The following is a 21,725-nucleotide window of genomic DNA, read 5'->3' on the forward strand; positions in this document are numbered from 1 at the left end:
TTCCCTTCTATGCTTCAATGTGCATCTGCTCCAACTGCAGCGTATGTTTTGAGATGTGAGTGCTGAGCTCATTGCAGATTAAAACAGCTATTTAAAAGACATGATGACCATTGTATTTTTGTGCTGCAGAGAATCCCTGGTATCAATTGAAAGTCTGGACAGAAAAGCTAATCAAAAATATTTTCATTGGTCTGAAAACTTTTGTTGATGGCTGGAGTGGCTTTAAGTGACTCTCTACTCATAGAACCAGTTGACGTTTTCTCAGAATGATATTGTGGCTGCAGGGACAAAGGTAATTTATGGAAAATTACTTACTTATATTTGTAATGGCTATCTTTATTAATACTGGTCAATACAGCTTCTAAATGTGTTTTCAGGTTACTGGAGTCAACATTACTAACTTATTTAACATTATGTTGCTGCAAGGGATGTTGAGACTGTTTCCAATAGTGAAACTGGAATATAAATGATTGAATCAGTGCTTCCCTTATTACTTATCCTGCTCTTGTTACTCCCATTCATGTATACAAATGCATGCCTGATACTTACTTAAATAAGAAATAATTATCATACTATAGACAAATGATTAAAATCTTTGCTTTGTATAGTTCAATGTCATCAATCAAAGTGGTGTTTGAGTCAAATTTCGCAGCAGTTAACTTAATGATTCTTGCTAAAACATGAATTTATTATCAGGAATGACGAATAAAATTGGTCAATTCCAATGCACCTGTGTAATTGCTTCTTTCCCTTCTCAAATGGCTGCTGATACTTATAATGTGCTGTCACTAGTTAAGAAGTTTAGGATATAAGATCTAGGAAAGATGGATTTTAGTTATCAGCTCTGTGAACGTCTCATTTTCTTTAAGGTTGTGGAAATCAACCAAGATTACCAAGAAATAATGCAACTTTAGCTAAATGAAAGCAAAACTCTTTCAGTCAGGGGAGATAATTGCCAAGGAATTTGCTGATTTGGAGTGTTATGATCCAAAGAGAGACAGAAAAAGAAATTCATTCGGGGGAAAATAACTATCACAACAGAGGAAGCACGAGATTGGAATAAGGATTTTGGTCACCAAACATAGAGACAACTGACAAGAAGGTGACAGAATTCTTGATTCTGGAAATATACTGTAAGAGTATTCCAAGAACTCTCAAGACTTATTTAGATGAGTGTCAACTGTCCGAGATCCGAGAAGCTGCAGTTCCAATGTATACCTTTGGGGATGATTACAAATGAGGAAATGCTCATGTGGCAATCAAAAGGAAACTGGAGTGATAAGAAATCTGGGATGGAAAATGTATTAGTTTAAGGGAACAGAGAGGGGATTCCAAAATAATAAAAGAAGTTAGAAGTATAATGTGATGTGAAGAAAATAATATGCTTCCATGGTAGTAAAACAGAACATACAATTTTGGAAATTTTGAATAAATAGGAGGAAAGTAGAGAAAACGATGGACCTCAACATGTAGAACATGTTCCAACATAACTTGTTAATCCCATCTTCTGAAATAGTGATATAACAGATGGCTCTTAAGTTGACAAGGTTTGATCAAATACCCTACTCAGAAACTGAACCAAAACCAATGCCAGCATATTATGATTTAAGAGATGAAGTAATGGAAACCATCTCAAGCATTATCTGAAGATGAATGATAGAATCCCTACAGTTTGGAAATAGGTTGTTTGGTCCAACAAGTCCATACCGACCCTTCGAAGACCAACCCACTCAGACCCATTTGTGATTAACCTGTTCCTTTGACAAGGTTAGTTGTCCTTGTTTTATTTCAGAGAGGTTTGAAATGACCCAAAGCTCCAATTAGACTGGGTTTGAAAGGTTTATTGGGGCCCTTTTTGTTTACCCCGAACAGATAACGCCTCCGGTCTAAGTCTTTCATGTCTTAAAAAAATGATATAATCAAAGCAGAGTGGCCAGCTAGATGTGTAGCTGACCTTGGTTTAGATTAGAGTTAGTTACAGTAGGGGATGTGTGAAAAAGGCTGCTGAACTCTCTCCTCTGACTTGAAACCTGTAAGCTTTTTGTGTTGTTTTTAATCTTTGTACTTAGGGGGTCTGTTAATCTATGGAACAGTATCATTAAGTTGGGATAGTCTTCGGGTTTGGATAGGATATGTTATCCAATATTCTATTTTCTGTTCTTTATATTTCATTCTGTAATTTTGTAAACAAATTCTGTTGGTTTAAAATAGCTAATTCACTCCTGGAAGATGCACTATACACTTATCAAAAACAAATAACAAAGTTACAATCTGGGCTACGTGCTTAAAAATGTTTTGAGGGGTCGGGCCTGGTCCATACCACATTCCCCGACTCTATATTTCCCCTGACTAATACATCTAACCTACAAACCCTGGACACTATGGGCAATTTAGCATGGCCAATTCATCTAAACTTCACATGTTTGGGCTGTGGGAGGAAACCTGAGCACCCAGAGGAAACCCACGCAGACTTGGGGAGAATGTAGAATCTCCACACAGATGGTCGCCCGAGGCTAGAGTCAAACCCAGGTCCCTGGAGCTGTGAGGCAGCAGTGCTATCCACTGAGCCACAGTACCGCCTCTATTAAATTTTACATTAGGCAATTCAAATGATACTCACTTATGTGCTAGGAAAAAGGAGGATAAAATATTAGAACATTTTGTATTGGCCAAAATTATAAAAAGGGGGTGTGGTTACATTTTGCCAGACACATTTTACATATTAAGTATTGGGAAAATTCCAACCATAAATTGAAACTGTGTTCTTAATTCCAATACCAGTCTTCAAAGAATCATTTAGCAGGATTTGAATAGATTGTGCGGGGTTCCAACCAAAGATCAGAAATGGGAATTAACATCTATAAATAGTTATGAATGTTTGCACAATATTTCCTGAATTAGTGCCTTTGGGGAAAATTAAATGGAATGGCAGTGGATAATTTAGTTCAATTTTTCTTATATTATATATATATTACTGAAATACAACAAGCAGATTTGTATTTAAATTTGATGTCACAAATAGACAAATCAAATACTGATCATTCAAGAATAAAACAATATATGCTTTCAGCTTATCATCTACAATTTCAAGGAGCATTGAAAAAATGACATTGAAGTTTAAACACCATGATTTAATCTTATTGTCAGGCATGCTTTCTAATGGATAAAGGAAATCAATTGTTACTGTTTGTCTTTTTGTCTCTAACTGTTTGTCTATAGCAATGTTGCTAATGAATCCTCAAGATTCAGCCCATTTGACCTGATATATCAACATGAGGTGAAAGAAACCTTAAATCAATTGAAGGAGAATTTATAAATCAAAACATTCTGACTGATGCATTAATTTTCCAAGAAAAACAAATCAAATTATGTTATTTGGCCAAAAAGCATTTGAAAATATGCTCAACAAATAATAAAAATGCCAAAGTTTAATATTTTATTGTGGAAGACATGGACTACCCAGGGAAATACAATCACATCAACAGTCAAATGTCACAAAATTGTCACACTGGTTTATTCCCCCAATAATCTCCAATATGATGCAATTATGACACATTATCTTTTCTGCCATTCATAATTAATTCCTTGAGTAATTAAACTAATTCTGTTTTCCTTTATTTAAAATGTTTTATTAAGCATATCACCAGTACCTGTAATATTTTAGACTTTGCTGATTTGTACCAGGTAGTTCTCTCTCCTCTCGTAGAACATTAGTCCCAGCCTAAACATCCAGAAGACAAAGGTCCTTCACCAACCTGGCCTGGCAGTATGGAGCAAACCCCAAATTGCCAAGGTCCACGGTGAGGTCTCAGAGAACGTTGACCACATCGAATACCTCACAAGTGTTCTGTCGGCCAAGTGTTCTATTGATGAGGAGATCCAGCATCGTCTCCAGTGTGCTAGCACAGCCTTCAGCCACCTGAGGTGTTCAAAGACAACTGCATCAGATCCAACACCAAGATCATGGTTTACAGAGCAGTGGTAGTTCCCACCCTCTTATATGGCACTGATTGTCTACATCTACACTAGAACAGTACCACCAATGCTTCCTGAGCATGATTCTGCAAATCCACTGGGAAGAAAGATGTATTAATACCAGCATCCTCAACCAAGCCAAAATCCCCAGCACTGAGGTATTAACCACCCTTGAATGGCTACGATAGGCTGGATACATCATTCGCATGACTGACACAAGGGATACCCAAACAGGTGCTCTACTCCCAGCTTCAAAATGGCAGGTAAGCCTCCGGTGGACAGAGGAGGTGATTCAGTCATACCCTCAAGGCCTCACTGACAAATTGCAGCATTCCCAAAAACACCTGGGAATCACTGGCCCAAGACTGTCCAAAGTGGAAGAGGTGCATCTGGGAAGGTGTCAAGCTTCTCAGGACTTGCCATTGGGGAAAAAGTGGAATCCAGGCAAAAACAGCTGGCATTCCAACACCTCACCCACCCTTTTCCATGACTACCATCTGCCCCAAGTGTAAGATAAATTGGAGTAAGCGCATTGGTCTGTACAGCCACCCATGGAGTCATCCTGAGAGTGGAAGAGAGTTATCCTTAACTGTGAAGGTCTGCCAATGATGATGATGATAATGATAAGTAGACCGAGAACCTGATTTTCAGAGGGTGATAAAGTAGTATAAACAAAGCAAAATACCACTTCTGTCCTTCTTCCTCCAGCTTCCTTGCTCACCAAACTGACTGGATTCTGTTCCACGTTACACTGTGAGTGTGCAGTCTCACTGAAATGTCTCTATTTGATATGCCAGGAGTTAGCTCATCCCCAAAGAAAAAAAAAGTTTCTTGGTTTGCTTAATTATTTAACTTCAGTGACTCTTATGTAATGAGTAACAAAAACAGAAGTTGCTGGAAAAGCTCAGCCGGTCTGACAACATCTGTGAAGAGAAATCAAAGTTAACATTTTGGGTCTGGTGACCCTTCGTCTGAGCTTTTCCAGCAACTTCTATTTTTGTTTTTGATTTACAGCATCTGCTGGTTCTTTTGGTTTTGATTTCTTTTGCCATAGGTTCTGCTTTAAAAGAACAATATTAAGAATGTAAGCAGCAAATTGTAGGAAATATTAAACATGAAATAGGAACAAAAATAAGATTTGTAGAAAGCGATTAACAAATTTGTTACTCACCAAATTAACAGGGTTGCCCTCAAGCGCTGAGTCACAGAATGATGGATCTTGGAGAAATGAGAACAAAAACATCTCAGTCTGCAGCAGTGACTTCATCATGGGGGTACGAGGATGAACTGGGGTATGGGATATGTGTCTTGTGCAGATGGCATGAGTCACAGTCCTGATGTACTTGTGGGTGGGTGACTAAGCAATCCCACACAATTCACCTGGCACTCCCTGAAAGGATCCAGCTGCATAAAGTACAAAGTGGCTCTCACTGTCGCAGCTGCCAGGTACAGATGGTCTCCTGCACCTGCAGCTCTTAGGCAAAGTTCCATCAGGGTGTCCAGGGAGATACAGACCCTGCATTGACACTGCGTCTGACTTATCCCCAGGAAATAGGATTGCAGCCAAGTCTCCTGTGGATTCCACACATCCCAAGGACATTTGGAGCAGTGACCTCTCCCTGAGCTGCCTGCCCTTCATTCTCCATTCCAGCCTGCTGCTCCTGACATGCAGTTGGCTCTGGTCCTCCCTCACCACCTTGTTCAGGAGGCAACCACAGTGACTAACATCCAACCAGCTGCACGACACACATGCAAATGACCTATAATGGTAACAAAAGGACTCACAAGATCTCAGAAAAGTCATCAGTGACATGCACTGTGGATGAGGCCTGAGCACAATTTTCCACACAGTGAGACATGCTGCGTCCTCATAATGAGGTATGTAATCCACCCTCATTCAGATTCAACATATGCATCAACATGGTGAAGGCAACTCATCGGCTGATTGACCACTCAATATCATCTAACACCCTTCCTATCCTCAACCCAGATCAAACGTTCAACTTCTCACTGCATTCAGCACAGACCATCATTAAACTTCCATTGCAGAGGATGAAGCGATGAAGGATGTTGGCCACGGCCTCTACAGCATCCTTCAAAGATACACAAGTTATAGTCACCCTCAGGCTGCATTGGCTTTTTCTAACATAACAGCTGCAAACTTCAACATCATTGAAAGATCCAAGTTCAATTTGCAAGCATTGATGACATGGTGCTAATCACCTTTGACCTGTGTTCAACCTCTAAGTATCTTCGGTTTGTGTGCATTGCAAATGGGCGATGAAATGGTTGTAAATTATATATATCTTGGATTTGAAAATGGCTGGTCCATGTATTTGTCCCTTCAATGTCCAGTAAATAGCATCCATTCATTGTGGATCCTGTACTTTCATTCATCAAAGCGACACTGACTCCATGCAGCCATTTTCTACGAGCACTTTGGATCTTGAAAGCAGAACATGATGGCAGGAAACGAGGTCATGCTAGGTACCATCAACACCAAGCCCTGCCCCTCGTCAGCAGGTGAATCTAAAACCCCCTCCCCATAATGCCTGCATTTCCTTATTTACCTTGCACTTCTCTGACAGTACATTTCCACCTAACCCTCCCTCATGAAGGACCACCACATCAGATTTTATGTCCAACAGCGCCCCTGTCCTTCCACATATTATACTTAATGGAAGCCATGATGGTAGCCCCTCTAATGCTTTTCCACATATTTCCCCTTTCATGTTAGATTCCCCGTCACCTCTCCTGCCCCACTCTGCAAATGCCTCTGTTTTCCCTTTGAAACCCTGATCCCTCACTGCCTCTAGGGGTCCTTGTCCTGTCCTGAATGATCGAGGGACAGTTTCCCTCGACTTCGCTCAGCCGAGATCTGGGACTGACTTTGATAACCAGTCCTTTATATGACTGACCAGGTCCTTGACCACTGTGTTTACAGTTTGATGCAACATAATTCCCCGCCAACTTGTGATTGTCCTTAAAGACTGAGCATTGCCAACTCTGTACTGGGACAGATCTGTTGACAACAAGCATCCCAAATGAATAAATGACCATGACTAAGGCTTGATTGTACATGAAATCATAGAATCTCTACGGTGTGAAAGCAGATCATTCAGCCCACACCAACCCTCCGAACAGCATCCCACTCAGACCCACAGCCCCTGCATAATCCTGTAACCCTGCATTCCCCATTGTTAATCAACCTAACCTGCACATCCCTGAACAATATGGGCAATTTAGGATGGCCAAGCCACCTGACCTGCACATCTTTGGACTGTGGGAGGAAATCGAAGCACCCAAAGGAAACCCACGCAGACACGGGGAGAATATGCAAACTCCACACAGACAGTCGCCCGAGGCTGGAATCAAACCCAGGTGGATGAAGAGCATGGCTAGGAAGAACTGTTTGTTTAGTGTATGGATTCTTCTGTTTGTTTAGTGTCCTGAAGAAGGGCTCATGCCCGAAACGTCAATTCTCCTGCTCCTTGGATGCTGCCTGACCTGCTGCGCTTTTCCAGCAACACATTTTCAGATCAAACCCAGGTCCCTGGCATTGTGGGGTAGCAGTGCTAACCACTGAGAATCCCCTTGTACTTATAACTGACAATACAGCGAATCCCAGACCTATAGCTTGACTGGACTGAGTTCTAGATTCACTCAATTTCCAACACGTTGATTTGGTTGAGTGCATTTGCAGTGTGCTTGCAGTGTCAAACTGATGCCTCAGTGTACTGTGCATCAAGATAATTCCTCACACACCCCTTTCCATTCTCGTCCTGTACAGATCCCTACTGGCAAGCATAAGAAGCACAGTGAGACAGTGATAAAGAGCACATCAAAACAGCAGTGCCAATAATCTTTGAAACAGGCTGAAGGTGCCAGTGTACTAATATACATGGCCTGGCACGGGTGCTGCAAGGCGCTAAGTGAACAATTGCTAAGTCAGCAAGCTAGCAGCCCTGAGATGCAGCTCAGTCAAAGCCTTGAGATGGATGACTGTTCACATCCGCAAAGTATCAGCTGCAGTCTTTCAATGTTAGTTACCAGTGTACCCTGCATTGGAAATCTGTACATCATTAGAGCAGTTTCATGCTGGTGCTGAGAGGTTGGTAAAGGCTGAATGCCAATGTCTGGAGATGAAGGGTGATTGTGGTTGATACCCATGAATTGGGTTTGTGGCCGAATCAGAGGAGAACTCTGATGAGGCTAATGTCAATGTTGGGAGCAGCTTGCACCATCCTTTCTGCATTTTATAAGTGCTGCTGAGCAGTGGCAGATGGAGTTTAAGTTAGATAAGGTGACATGCTGCACTTTGGAAGGCAAAACTGGGCAGGACTTATACACTTAATGGTAGGGTCCTGGGGACTGTTGCTGAACAAAGAGACCTTGGAGTGTAGATTCGTAGTTCCTTGAAAGTGGAGACACAGATAGATAGGATAGTGAAGAAGGCGCTTTGTATGCTTTCCTTTATTGGTCAGAGTATTGAGTACAGGAGTTGGGAGGACATGTTGGGGCTGTACAGGACATTGGTTAGGTCACTGTCAGAATAGTGTGAACAATTCAGGTCTTCTCCCTATCGGAAGAATGTTGTGAAACTTGAAAGGGTTCAAAAAAGATTGAAGAGGATGTTGCCAGGGTTGGAGGGCTTGAGCTGTAGTGAGAAATTGAATTGGCTGGGGCTGTTTTCCCTGGACCATCAGAGGCTGAAAGATAAGCTTACAGAGGTTTATAAAATCATGAGGGCCATGGATAGGATAAATAGACAAGGTATTTTCCCTGGGGTGGGGGAGTCCAGAACTAGAGGGCATAGGTTTAGGGTGAGATTGGAAAGATACAAAAGAGACCTAAGGTACAATTTTTCATGCAGAGGGTGTTGTGTGTATAGAATGAGCTGCCAAAGGAAGTGGTGGAGACTGGTGAAATTATAATATTTAAAAGACATCTGTATGGGTACATGAATAGGAATAGTTTAGAGGGATATGGGCCTAGTGCTGGCAAATGGGACTAGAGTAGGTTAGAATATGTAGTAGGCATGGTTGAGTTGGACCGAAGGGTCTGTTTCCATGCTGTTTATCTCTATGATTCTATGACTTTGCAAATTTCTCGCCAGGCAGTAGCAAGTTACTAAAGAGTGTGGTTTATGGCTTATTGAACATCTTGTTGATGGACCAAGTGGTCTCATTAATATTCTTGTTTCTACCTCACGAAACTTACCAAACAGGTTAGACATTGAGAAAACTCAACATGGAAACTAGGGCAGGTTCCTGATGAATCCGGCTTGCCATTTGTTCTGAAGGACCTGTGAGTTGAAGACCAGGTAAAAACATCTCAGGATATGCTGCATGGACTTTGGTCACACTCCCTCTCATCCATGGGTTCGGTATCTGATTTGTGCTAATCTCTGCGATACACCTCTAAGCCACTCCTCAGCCTTCTGCACTTCAAAGCTATCCTTTGAGCTGTGCCGTTAACTATCACTGCAATGTTGCTGTAAAGACACTGAGTGCTCAGGGACCCCCACCCCTCCCCAAGCTAATGGACTAAACCAGGCTGCATCTCCATGCACCACATGGTTACCATTTGTATGTTCCTGGATGCTCACAGCATCCCTGCGTTACATTTCTTTGCCTTGTTTTTTTGCATTTTGGCCCCTCAGCCAAAGATACAAGGCACATGTTACTTCTACCTTGATTTTCCATTTAGTACAGACACAAAAAGTATTGGATTGTCAGCCAGCCTCAGTCAAGTCAAGAAGGGTAGTCTTTGTTCAGGAGTCCAGGCACAGTAAATCAAGGATAGTCTCCAAAATTAGTCTGGGGGCTTGGGAAAAGTCAGTCAGGAATGTGGGGCACTCCGATTTGGAAAATTCTAAGCATAAATGGTGAGGAACCCAAGGATGTGCAGCCCACCATCCAACTTGAGACTTTCTGCCTTGTTTGGGGCTGTCTTCCTCCTGGAATAAGAGAATTAAGGGAGAACACTGATTTTTGGTACAGGTAAGAAGGTGTCCCAAATAAGTGTTTAGACATTCATGAATCCTATATACTTCAATCACTCTCTCTTTTAAACCTTAGTAGGAAACCAGCCTAGTCAGCCAAATATTTCCTGTTCATCTTTCATACTATTTGATGTGTGTTCATCTTTCTCTGACTTTAAGAAAAGGGGCTTGGCTTGAACATGAAATTTCAAAATGGCAGCACGAGCATCAAATGCTCACCATTATCTACCTGATTTGGAGATACCGGTGTTGACTGGCATGTACAAAGTTAAAAATCACACAACACTAGGTTATAATCCAACAGGTTTAGTTGGAAGCACTAGCTTTCTGAGCGCTGCTCCTTCATCAGGTGGTTGTGGAGTACACAGTTGTAAGACACAGAATTTATAGCAAAAGTTTACAGTGTGATGTAACTGAAATTATACATTGAAAAATAGCTTGATTGTCTGTTAAGTCTCTCATCTGTTAGAATGACCATGATAGTTTCACTTCTTTCATATGTAAATCACAAAACTTTTTTTTTACAAGTTACATGAATGTAACTTTTAAACATGGTCATTCTAACAGATGAGAGACTTAACAAACAATCAAAGCATTTTTCAATGTATAAATTTCAGTTACATCACACTGTAAAATTTTGCTATAAATTTTGTATCTTACAATTGTGTACTTCACAACCTGCTATGAAGGAGCAGCGCTCCGAAAGCTAGTGCTTCCAATAAAACCTGTTGGATTATAACCTGGTGCTGTGTGATATTCAACATTATGTAACTGCTTTGTATACTTTTTGAAGATGAAGTGTACGCTGTTAACCCCTTTGCCAAATTGGAGTCCATTTCTCATTCTCTGTGGACACCATTTTACACCCTTAGGACTCGTAAAAGCATCCAAAAATCAAGCAATCCTGAGCCCAATCTTTGTCCTTAAATAATTTCACATTTTTTTGTTTGGAAGCGTTAAATAGACTGGTGCACACAGTTACCACAAATTACAATAAATCTGTATGGATTGATAATTTATTTGTATCACCGCATTATTAAAACATGTTGGCACATATTTTGCTTCTCCTCCTGTTTGCCTTTAACAGTATTATTTATTTAAAGTTCTGGCATTAGAGGAAAGTGTTTAACATGGTATCACCTGCTGTATTGAAAATGATTTCAACTTGAGAGTAAATATTTATGTTCAAGAACAGAATCAGGAAACACAGATTAGCAATCTGCATTTTTTGCACTTATAAATGAGAACAAATTGAAATGATTGAATAACATGAAAGTGGAAGTTGCCATAGTCCCGAACACTGTTGTCTCATTAGAGAAAGACAAGAACAGAATGATCTTTATTGTCATGTACACTCGGATGAAAGATTTGCAACGTCACCTCTTGGTGCCATTTTAGGTACAGATACTTTAGTGTTGTTACAGAATTGAAATAGTAAAACATAATGGACTATCATGGGAATGCAGAGTTTAACTGGTAATGAACTTAACTCGAGGTTCAGCACAGCTCAGAAGGAGGGTGAGGTTGTAAAGGTGAGACCTCCCTGTTACAGAAATTGATCCCATGCTGTTGGCACCAGCTTGTAATACAAGCCAGCTTTCTCTGAATTGACCTCCCTCAGCAATTCGTTCAATTGGTCACTAATTTCTGGTAGAAATACGTATGCATTTTATAGAAATTTATGCGTGCAGGCTTAAGCATTGTGTTATAAATAAGAACTCATTTTAACGAAGTCAGAGATCTGATAGCAGATGTAATGTTTATCTGCAGGGTCAACATAATTTGTCTGGTTTTTTTTGGCAGGACTTCCACTGCAAGGGGACCTCCAGGAAATATATTTCCTACCACAGAACCTGAGCATCTGCATGAGCTTAAAAGCTGCCTGAGACCACCAAAAAAATCATGCAGCGAGAGGTCTCTTAAAAAAAGATGTCAAAAGAGATATCCTGTAAAGGTTTCCAATTCCTAATCATGAGGAAAGGCAGGATAAATTAAACTTTTTAAAATATATAGCTAATACTATTGCAACTCTAATCGTTTAAATAGTGCTAGATTACTGTACTTTAGCAGTATTTAAGTCACAATGAACTTGAGTTAATGCAACCCTAAAACGTCGAATCTCCTGTTCCCTGGATGCTGCCTGACCTGCTGTGCTGTTCCAGCAATTGAGTTAATGCAACCCTACCAATGGATTTGTAGATTGGATCTTGTTAAGTCCAACAGGTAACCTATCTTCCACCCACATACTTGCCCTTGCTCACAATGATGCAGGTAGTGAAATGTCACTTTTAAATAATATAACAGCTCTTTTGGGACACGAGAACATCTTTGGCCAACTGAACGGCCTGCTGGGAAAGGAACTGAGATAGTAAGCCAGGAAGCTTGAGAATTCACTGTCAAGTTGGATCAGGCCAGACAGAAAAGCAAGCCATTTACCTTGATATTGGATAGGTGTTGATGAGACAAAGCTGCAAAGTTTCCGATGGAATGAAAGATTGGAGTTTTGTATTGAGACAGCCTGACTCCAAGGGCCTGCTCAATCAATAGGGAAATTACAATATCCAACACTGCCCTTTGTTCCACCATTTCCTGGGACAATAATTCGTTCACGGGGAGTAACTGAGTAATGTTAATTACACTGATGTTGGTTACCATGCTGACATGGTAAACAATAGAAAGCCACTGTACTGGGAGATAACCCGGAGAATTGTACTTAAAGGGGCCACTTAAATCAGACGGGCAGACACACTAGAGACAGCACAAGAAACAGGAGCCTTGGGATTAAGAACAGCCTCACCCTCAGTTTGGCCTGCTGTAATTGAGTAGTATAACTGTCATCACCATCTCTCGCTTCCAAAGCAGACTTTAACCCAGTCTGAGAACATAGCAATTTGAGAACTGTACGGTTACTTGGGAAATTAGAAATAAAGACAAGTTTCACAGAATTGTATGTGTATATCTTGTGTTTCAATTATAATAAATCATGTCTCATGGTAAACCACATCTCATTATTAGTGTAAAACAAACTCCAGAAAGTAAGTAAATCAGACACAAACAAGAACAATGCTTACATTGCAATTTTATAAGTAACAGGTTTGGTCTCACATAGTTTGCATGCCCTTAAGTGGCCAATTACTTTATTTTAACAGACAATGGAAAAGGCCAAATGGCCTATTCTGCAAGGTTTTCCTGAGCAGGCTGGTGGCAAGCAAGGGAGGTGTTCACTTTTGATAGATCCCCTGAGCCAGTAAGGCTCCTGGTCTTAAACATCCTGAAGTTGGCCTCCCCCGATTCTCTCAAATCCCAGCCCCCATCATCAAGGTCTGCTAACTGAACCTGAACAGTGTAGGATAGAGTAAAAATCCCCAGATTCTACAATGATGCACCAAAACCCCGGACTTTTCAAAAACGTTTAAAAGAAAAGGAGCAGCTGTTGTGAGCTCTGGGAAAAATACACTGACACAGAGGTGGCTGTCTGGAACCATTGTTCAGCCTGGAATTCCAATTTACACCTCCACCCTTTGAGAACAATTGACCAGATCTAACACTCTTGACTGAAACTAACTTTTAAACCTTGGGTTACACAGCACAGACTATATGGAACCTACACAGACACCAGACAGTCAACTTCAATCAATATTTATTCACAGAGATATTGGACATTCACAGTCAAAATCCATTCACAAATTTTCCTAACTATTGGAAAGCCAACTGACTTCGAAGATAGCTCCCGTAATACATTGGCAAGTGCAGATTTGGTGCAAAGATAAGAGGCTCACAATTAGTATAATTGCAGGCCCCAATCTCACCTGAGAGAGCGATCCCCACAGTTATCTCCAGAAGAGGGATCCCAAACAGCCATCACCCTGAGAGCGACCCCCCAACATCTATTCCTTAGGAGAAGCTCCAAACAGTGGTATCCTGAAGAAGAACTCCAACAGCTAATTCTAGAGGTTGTTTCCAAGAGCTATCACCAGAAGGGGTGATCCCGACAGTTATCCCGAAATCTACTGAGACAGACCTGTTACATACCAGTGGAACCAACAGGAACTGACTATGAGGAGAAAGTGAGGTCTGCAGATGCTGGAGATCAGAGCTGAAAATGTGTTGCTGGAAAAGCGCAGCAGGTCAGGCAGCATCCAGGGTACAGGAGAATCGATGTTTCAGGCATAAGCCCTTCTTCAGGAATGAGGAAAGTTTGTCCAGCTATGACCAGCAGACCTAAGAATCAACCTGACCAACACCATCAGGCCTCAGACACATCCCGAGGTGAAAACCCAGCTCACAAAAACTAACAGAAAGTATGGGAAACCAAGTACTCACCCAATAAACCCAATACGCGTCCTATTGCATCAGTGGGCTTAACTCAGACTGAAGGCCTTCGCAGTCTGAAGTCTTCATTGAGGCATCAGGTATGGCAAGCAGAAACAACCAGCTGCACTGCAAAACCATGTTTTTTTGTCTCCCTAGTGATGAGCTTAAACTTTCCAGACCCCAAAGTCTGCAACCTAGAAAGCTGGGAGGGGAAGGTGGGGAATGGCAATGTAAGGACCCCAAGGGTAGGAAGCCTGATTAAGGTTTCTGTGATTAAAACCACTGATTAGCTATAATAGTGCTTAACCTGCGTTTAATATGATAGTGTATTTAATTACTGCCCTCTCTATAATTGCTAGTGCTAATTTCACTGTTTATTACATTTGCCTTTATTCCTATACTCACCTTTTGTTTTTAATAAACGCAGAGACTCTTTTGCCCTGAGAGACCTGTCTACTGCCTTCTTCAGTTCACATTCCCTAAATAAGTCCAGTGTCAGAACCAGGGATTTGGAAGTGATTCAAACCATCTAAAAATCAGCAAATTACTGATCGCAAACCAGAACACTGCACATGGCCCCCAGATGATATGATACCACATACATGAATTATTAGACAATTGCTGACTTATGGATATAGGAATGAAGATATGGACAAGAGGAAGCTATTTGATCCTTTAAGCCTACTCCACCTTTCAATGAGTTCATTGCTAATGGGTTGAACTCTCAACTTCACTTTCCCAACTTGTCTTGATTTTCTGGTCTGTCAGAAGTCTATTTAATACAGTCTAAAATAAATGTAAAGACCTCCTTCACTACCCTGTAGGGAAGGGTCTATATTAACAGTCAATTAGACCCAATGGTTTTCTATCTCTCTCTCTAGTTAATTGTTAAGGGATGTGGATGTGCAAAATTCAGCACCATGTATAATTCAGTCCAGTGATTATGGTGTAGGAATTCAACATTGTCACTGACTTACTGAAATTCTCTCAAACATGCCTGTAGATGTAATGCCAGCATAACTAAAGCCTGTTACAAGGCCAGAAATGTTGGAGATTTGACAAACAAAGGCCTCCTGTATTTTTCTGCTAGAGACCCTTTGACCACCTTGGCACTAAATGCCATTGAGGTAGAGAAAAGAAAGGAAAATCGAGCAAAGCAAATCACAGGCCAATAACTAACCCTGCCTGATTTTCCTATCCGTGATGTGAGAAATACTCTCTTAGATGCTCTCAGATACTCAGTCAATGCTCAATATCAAAGGCATAAAGAAAATAAATTACTTCAATGGAATTCAACAGGAAATGCCTATCTCAAGTATCTAACCTTTTCTACGACATTGGCTAGTTTAGCTTGAAGTGAAAATCAGCACTATTATTTCATTTCTAATCAGAAAGTCTTTTGAAAATATATAGCAACAGGTTTGTCAGTCATGGATGCATCTGCGGTTACACTCCATATAATCAAAGTGTCAGGAAAAACAGCATTTTGATTGGATTTATTATGAGTTTGTCAACCATAAATGTTTTTATGTTAAGTCTCTGCATGGTGATTTCATGAATTCTGACAATGTGCAGTTTATTGATATCTCATCCTTAAAAATGTTCAAAATGTTCCATCTCATCTTGTTTATTGAAAAAAGTGGCATAACTGTTGTGGTTCTGTTTGCCGAACTGGGAATTTGTGTTACCGACGTTTTGTCCCCTGTCTAGGTGATATCCGCAGTGCTTGGGAGCCTCCTGTGAAGCGCTTCTGTGATGTTTCCTCCAGCATTTATAGTGATTTGTACCTGCCGCTTCCGGTTGTCAGTTCCAGCTGTCCGCTGCAGTGGCCGGTATATTAGGTCCAGGTCAATGTGCTTATTGATTGAATCTGTGGACGAGTGCCATGCCTCTAGGAATTCCCTGGCTGTTCTCCGTTTGGCTTGTCCTATAATAGTAGTGTTGTCCAGTCAAACTCATGTTGCTTGTCATCTGAGTGTGTGGCTACTAAGGATAGCTGGTCATGTCGTTTCGTGGCTAGTTGGTGTTCATGGATGCGGACCGTCAGCTGTCTTCCTGTTTGTCCTATGTAGTGTTTTGTGCAGTCCTTGCATGGGATTTTGACCACTACATTGACCGTAGAACAGGCCATCACCATAGTACAGAACAGGACCACAAACCGTAAAAAAACGGCACTAAAAGAAAAAATGGCCAAACTAACACACAACAGAGAGGACACCACAACACACTCCTGGATTAGAAACCTCTCCCACAACAGCTCACAGACACGGAAAGAACAATACTGGCGAAGGGACTCAACTACAACCACAGGGACGCCAAGACAGCAGACTTCCTAGCAGCACTAGAATGCACACTCAGAAACAATGGAATGACAGAAGAGACACAACAAACAGTGAGACAAAGTATCATACCTCTAATAACAAGGAAAAGACAAACACATAACCTCAACACCAAGGAGAGGGAAGCACTAAAAGCACTAAGAAACAATAAGAACATAATCATACTACATGCAGACAAAGGCAGAATGACGGTCATCCTGGACAAAGCAGAGTACATCCAAAAAGGATAATTACTTGCAGATATCAACACCTACCAAAAGAGGGAGTTTGACCCCACCCCACAGCTCATCAATAGGATAAACAACACACTGAGGAACGTACAAAAAAATGGACAGAAATCCAGGTTGGACCTACAGAGAATGAAACCTGAAAGCAACAACACTCCCAGATTCTATGGACAACCTAAAGTGCACAAACCAGACATCCCACTTCGACCCATAGTATCACTACCAGGGACACCATCACATAAACTGGCTAAAGAACTACAGCAGAAACTGAAACATCTGATCAGCGGATCCAGACACTCTACACAGTCAACACAGGAATTCTTGGACATCATCAGAAATATACACATAGACAAGGAAGAAACTATGGTATCATTTGATGTAACGGCACTGTTCACCTCTATCGACAAAACCCTAGCCAGAGAAACAATAGCCAACCTGCTGGACATACAGAACAGACAAAAATGAGCAAGTGAAGATTTAGTGAGAGGGGTTGGGTAGGGGCTTGTGAAGTTCAAAACCTGTGGGATTGTTGTGGTTCTGTTCACTGAGCTGGAAATTTGTGTCGCAGACGTTTCGTCCCCTGTCTAGAGAACACCGAACGGAAAATTCACCACAAAGATATACAGGAAAGCCACACACACAGACCAAGTCCTGAACTACGAAAGCAACCACCCCAACACACACAAAAGAAGTTGCATCAAGACACTGTTCAAAAGGGCCACAACACACTGCAGTACACCAGAACTGCAAAAAGGGGAAGAAGAACACCTATACAATGTACTCGCCAAAAACGGATACCCTCGCAATTTCATCAACAGATGCCGAAGGGAAAGACAACAGAATGAAGACATGCCACAGCCCAAAGGACTAGCCACATTACCATACATAAAAAAAAATTCTCAACTGACAGCCAGACTACTGCGACCACTAGGACTCATAATAGCACACAAACCAACAGCCACTCTCAGACAACAACTCACCAGGACGAAGGACCCAATACCCAGCATGAGCAAAACCAATGTAGTGTACAAAATCGCATGCAAGGACTGCACAAAACACTACATAGGACAAGCAGGAAGACAGCTAATGGTCTGCATCCATGAACACCAACTAGCCACGAAACGACATGACCAGCTATCCTTAGTAGCCACACACTCAGATGACAAGCAACATGAATTCGACTGGGACAACACTACTATTATAGGACAAGCCAAACGGAGAACAGCCAGGGAAGTCCTAGAGGCATGGCACTCATTCACAGATTCAATCAATAAGCACATTGACCTGGACCTAATATACCGGCCACTGCAGCGGACAGCTGGAACTGACAACCGGAAGCGGCAGGTACAAATCACTTTAAATGCTGGAGGGAACATCACAGAGGCATTTCACAGGAGGCTCCCAAGCACTGCGGATGTCACCTAGACAGGGGACGAAACGTCGGCAACACAAATTCCCAGCTCGGCAAACAGAACCACAACAACGAGCACCCGAGCTACAAATCTTCTCCCAAAGTGGCATAACAATTGGAGTAAGCAAGTGATAGCAAATGGTTGCATTATGGAATGAGAAAGGAAACACTTGATGAAAAATAGTTTTGAAGGGTATATTCTCATTTTTGAGCACTTATGGCAAATAATGCTTCCTAAGAAGTTGAGTACTGATTCTTCATATTGGTAGATAGCTTAATCTACCTTGGTGCTTGTCTAAGTTTGCAGCATTTGTGAATGATTGCTTACAAGAGTAGCTTAGACAAAGAAAAACATATTCATTGTCTGGAAGTTCTGCTGTCTCCAGCAATGCAACACGGGTGATTGAAGGTGACTTTCCAGTTTCTGTTTTCTATAATGCACAGCATAAATTCTTTCATGAGCATTAAAGTACACTTTTTCTGATGGAATCAATGCATAATTTATATGAGAGATCACAACTTTCAATGTACCATTAACTCCTATGTCGGAAACAACTTTTTTTTTAACGACGTCAATAAGCTATCTGTTGGATATAAAAATTGTCTCACTTTTGAAATGGCAAACTCATTTTGAAGTTTAACATTTCTTTCAGAATAACTTTTAGAATACTGTGCACAATTCTAGTCATCATTCTATAGGAAGGATGCTGTTAAAATTGAGAGGGCACAAAAAAAGATTTACAGGAGCGGATGTTGCCAAGACTGAAGAGTTTGAATTACAAGGAGAGGTTGAATAGGACTTTTTCCTTGGAGCATCGGAAGATGAGGGATGATCTCACAGACGTTGATAAAATCATGAGGGCATTGGTAGGGTGAATAGACAGGGACATTTGCCTGGAGTGGAGTAGTCCAAAACAAGAGGACGTAGATTTAAGGTGAGAGGAGAAAGACTCAAAAGGAAGCTATGGGGCAACTTTATAATGCAAAGGGTGGTGCGTGTATGGAATGTTTTGCCAAAGGAAGTGGTGGAAGTAGTGCAATTACAACACTTAAAAGACATCTGGATGGGTACACAAATAGGAAGAGTTTAAAGAGATATGACCATAAGACCATAAGATGTAGAAGTGGAAGTAAGGCCATTCAGCCCATCGAGTCTGCTCCGCCGTTCAATCATGGCTGATGGACTTTTCAACGTCATTTACCCACACTTTCCCCTTATCCTATAATTCCTTGTGAGATTAAGAATTTATCAATTTCTGCCATGAAGACATTTAACGTCCCGGCCTCCAATGTGCTCCGTGGCAATGAATTCCACAGGCCCACCACTCTCTGGCTGAAGAAATGTCTCCTCATTTCCGTTCTAAATTGACCCCCTCTAATTCTAAGGTTATGCCCATGGGTCCTAGTATCCCCGCCTGATGGAAACAAATTCTCAGCATTCACCCTTTCTAAACCATGCACTATCTTGTACGTTTTTATTAGGTCTCCCCTCAACCTTCTAAACTCTAATGAATACAATCCCAGAATCCTCAGCCATTCATCATATGTTAGGCCTACCATTCCAGGGATCATCCATGTGAATCTCCGCTGGACATGTTCCAGTGTCAGTATGTCCTTCCTGAGGTGTGGGGCCCAAAACTGGACACAGTATTCTAAATGGTCTAACCAGAGCTTTACAAAGTCACAATAGCACATCACTGCTTTTACAATCCAACCCTCCTGAGATAAATGACAACATTACATTTGCTTTCTTAACCACAATCTCAAACTGCAAGTCAACCTTTAGAAAATCATAGAGTAGCACTCCCAGATCCCTTTGTACTTTGGCTTTTGAGTTTTCTCACTGTTTAGAAAATAGTCCAAGCCTGTATTCTTTTTTTCCAAAGTGCAAGACCTCGCATTTGCTCAGATTGAAATTCATCAGCTATTTCTTGGATCACTCTCCTAAACTGTCTAAATTTTTCTGCAGCCTCCCCATCTCCTCAGAAGTACCTGCCTTTTCACCTAACTTTGTAGCAACAGCAAACTTCACCAAAATGCCCCCCATCCCTTCATCCAGATCAGTAATACATAAAGTGAACAGCTGCAGCCCCAACACTGAACCCTGCAGGACACCACTTGTCACCAGCCGCCATTCCAAGAAAGAACCTTTTATCCCAAATCTCTGTCTTCTGTCAGACAATCAATTCTCAATCCATGCCAGTAGCTCATTTCAAACACCATGGGCCCTCACCTTACTCAGCTTATTAAAGGCCTTTTGGAAGTCTGGTAGATAACATCCACTGGATTCCCTCGTCTAACCTACTTGTTACCTTTTCAAAGAATTCAAACAAGTTTGTCAGGCACGACTTTCCCTTACTAAATCCATGCTGACTTGTTCTAATCCAACCTTGCACTTCCAAGAATTTAGAAATCTCATCCTTAATGATGGATTCTAGAATTTTACCTACAACTGAGGTTAGGCTAATCGGCCTATAATTTTCCATCTTTTGTCTTGATCTTTTCTTCAACAAAGGGGTTACAACAGCATTTTTCCAATCATTAGATTAGATTATCTTAGATTACTTACAGTGTGGAAACTGGCCCTTCAGCCCAACACCGATCTTTGAAGAACAACCCACCCAGACCCATTCCCCTACATTAACTCCTTCACCTAACGCTACGGGCAATTTAGCATGGCTAATTCACCTATCTTGCACATTTTTGGATTGTGGGAGGAAACCAGAGCACCCGGAGGAAACCCACGCAGACACAGGGAGAATGTGCAAACTCCACACAGATAGTTGCCTGAGGTGAGAACTGGGACTTTTCCTGACACCAGTGTTTTTGAAAGATTACAACCAACGCCTCCACTATTTCTTCAGCCACCACTATTTCTTCAGCCACCTCCCTCAGAACACTAGGATGTAGCCCATTTGAGCCAGGAGATTTATCAATTTTTAGACCTTTTAGCTTTTCTAGCACTTTCTATTTTGTAATGGCTACCATACTCAACTCTGCCCCTTGACTCTCTTTAATTGTTGGGATATTACTCTTGTCTTCCACTGTGAAGACTGACACAAAGTATTTATTAAGTTATTCAGCTATTTCCTTATCACCCAGCACTAGCTTTTCAACATCAATTTGGAATGGCCCAATTTCTACTTTTGCCTCTCGTTTGTATCTTACGTATTGAAAGGAACTTTTACTATCATTTCTAATATTACTGGCTAGCTTACCTTCATATTTGATCCCCTCTTTTCTTATTTCTCTCTTTGTTATCCTCTGTTTGTTTTGTTGTCTTCCCAACCTTCTGATTTCCCAGTGCTCTTGGCTACTTTATAGGCTCTCTCTTTTTCTATGATATATCATCTGTCCTTTGTCATTCTGTGCCATAGATATGGACCAAATGCTGGCAAATTGGATTAGGTCAGACTGGAATGTTTGATTGTTATGAATCAGTTGGACTGAAGGGT

This window comes from Chiloscyllium plagiosum, chromosome 1 (assembly GCF_004010195.1).
Source record: "Chiloscyllium plagiosum isolate BGI_BamShark_2017 chromosome 1, ASM401019v2, whole genome shotgun sequence".
Lineage (NCBI taxonomy): Eukaryota > Metazoa > Chordata > Chondrichthyes > Orectolobiformes > Hemiscylliidae > Chiloscyllium > Chiloscyllium plagiosum.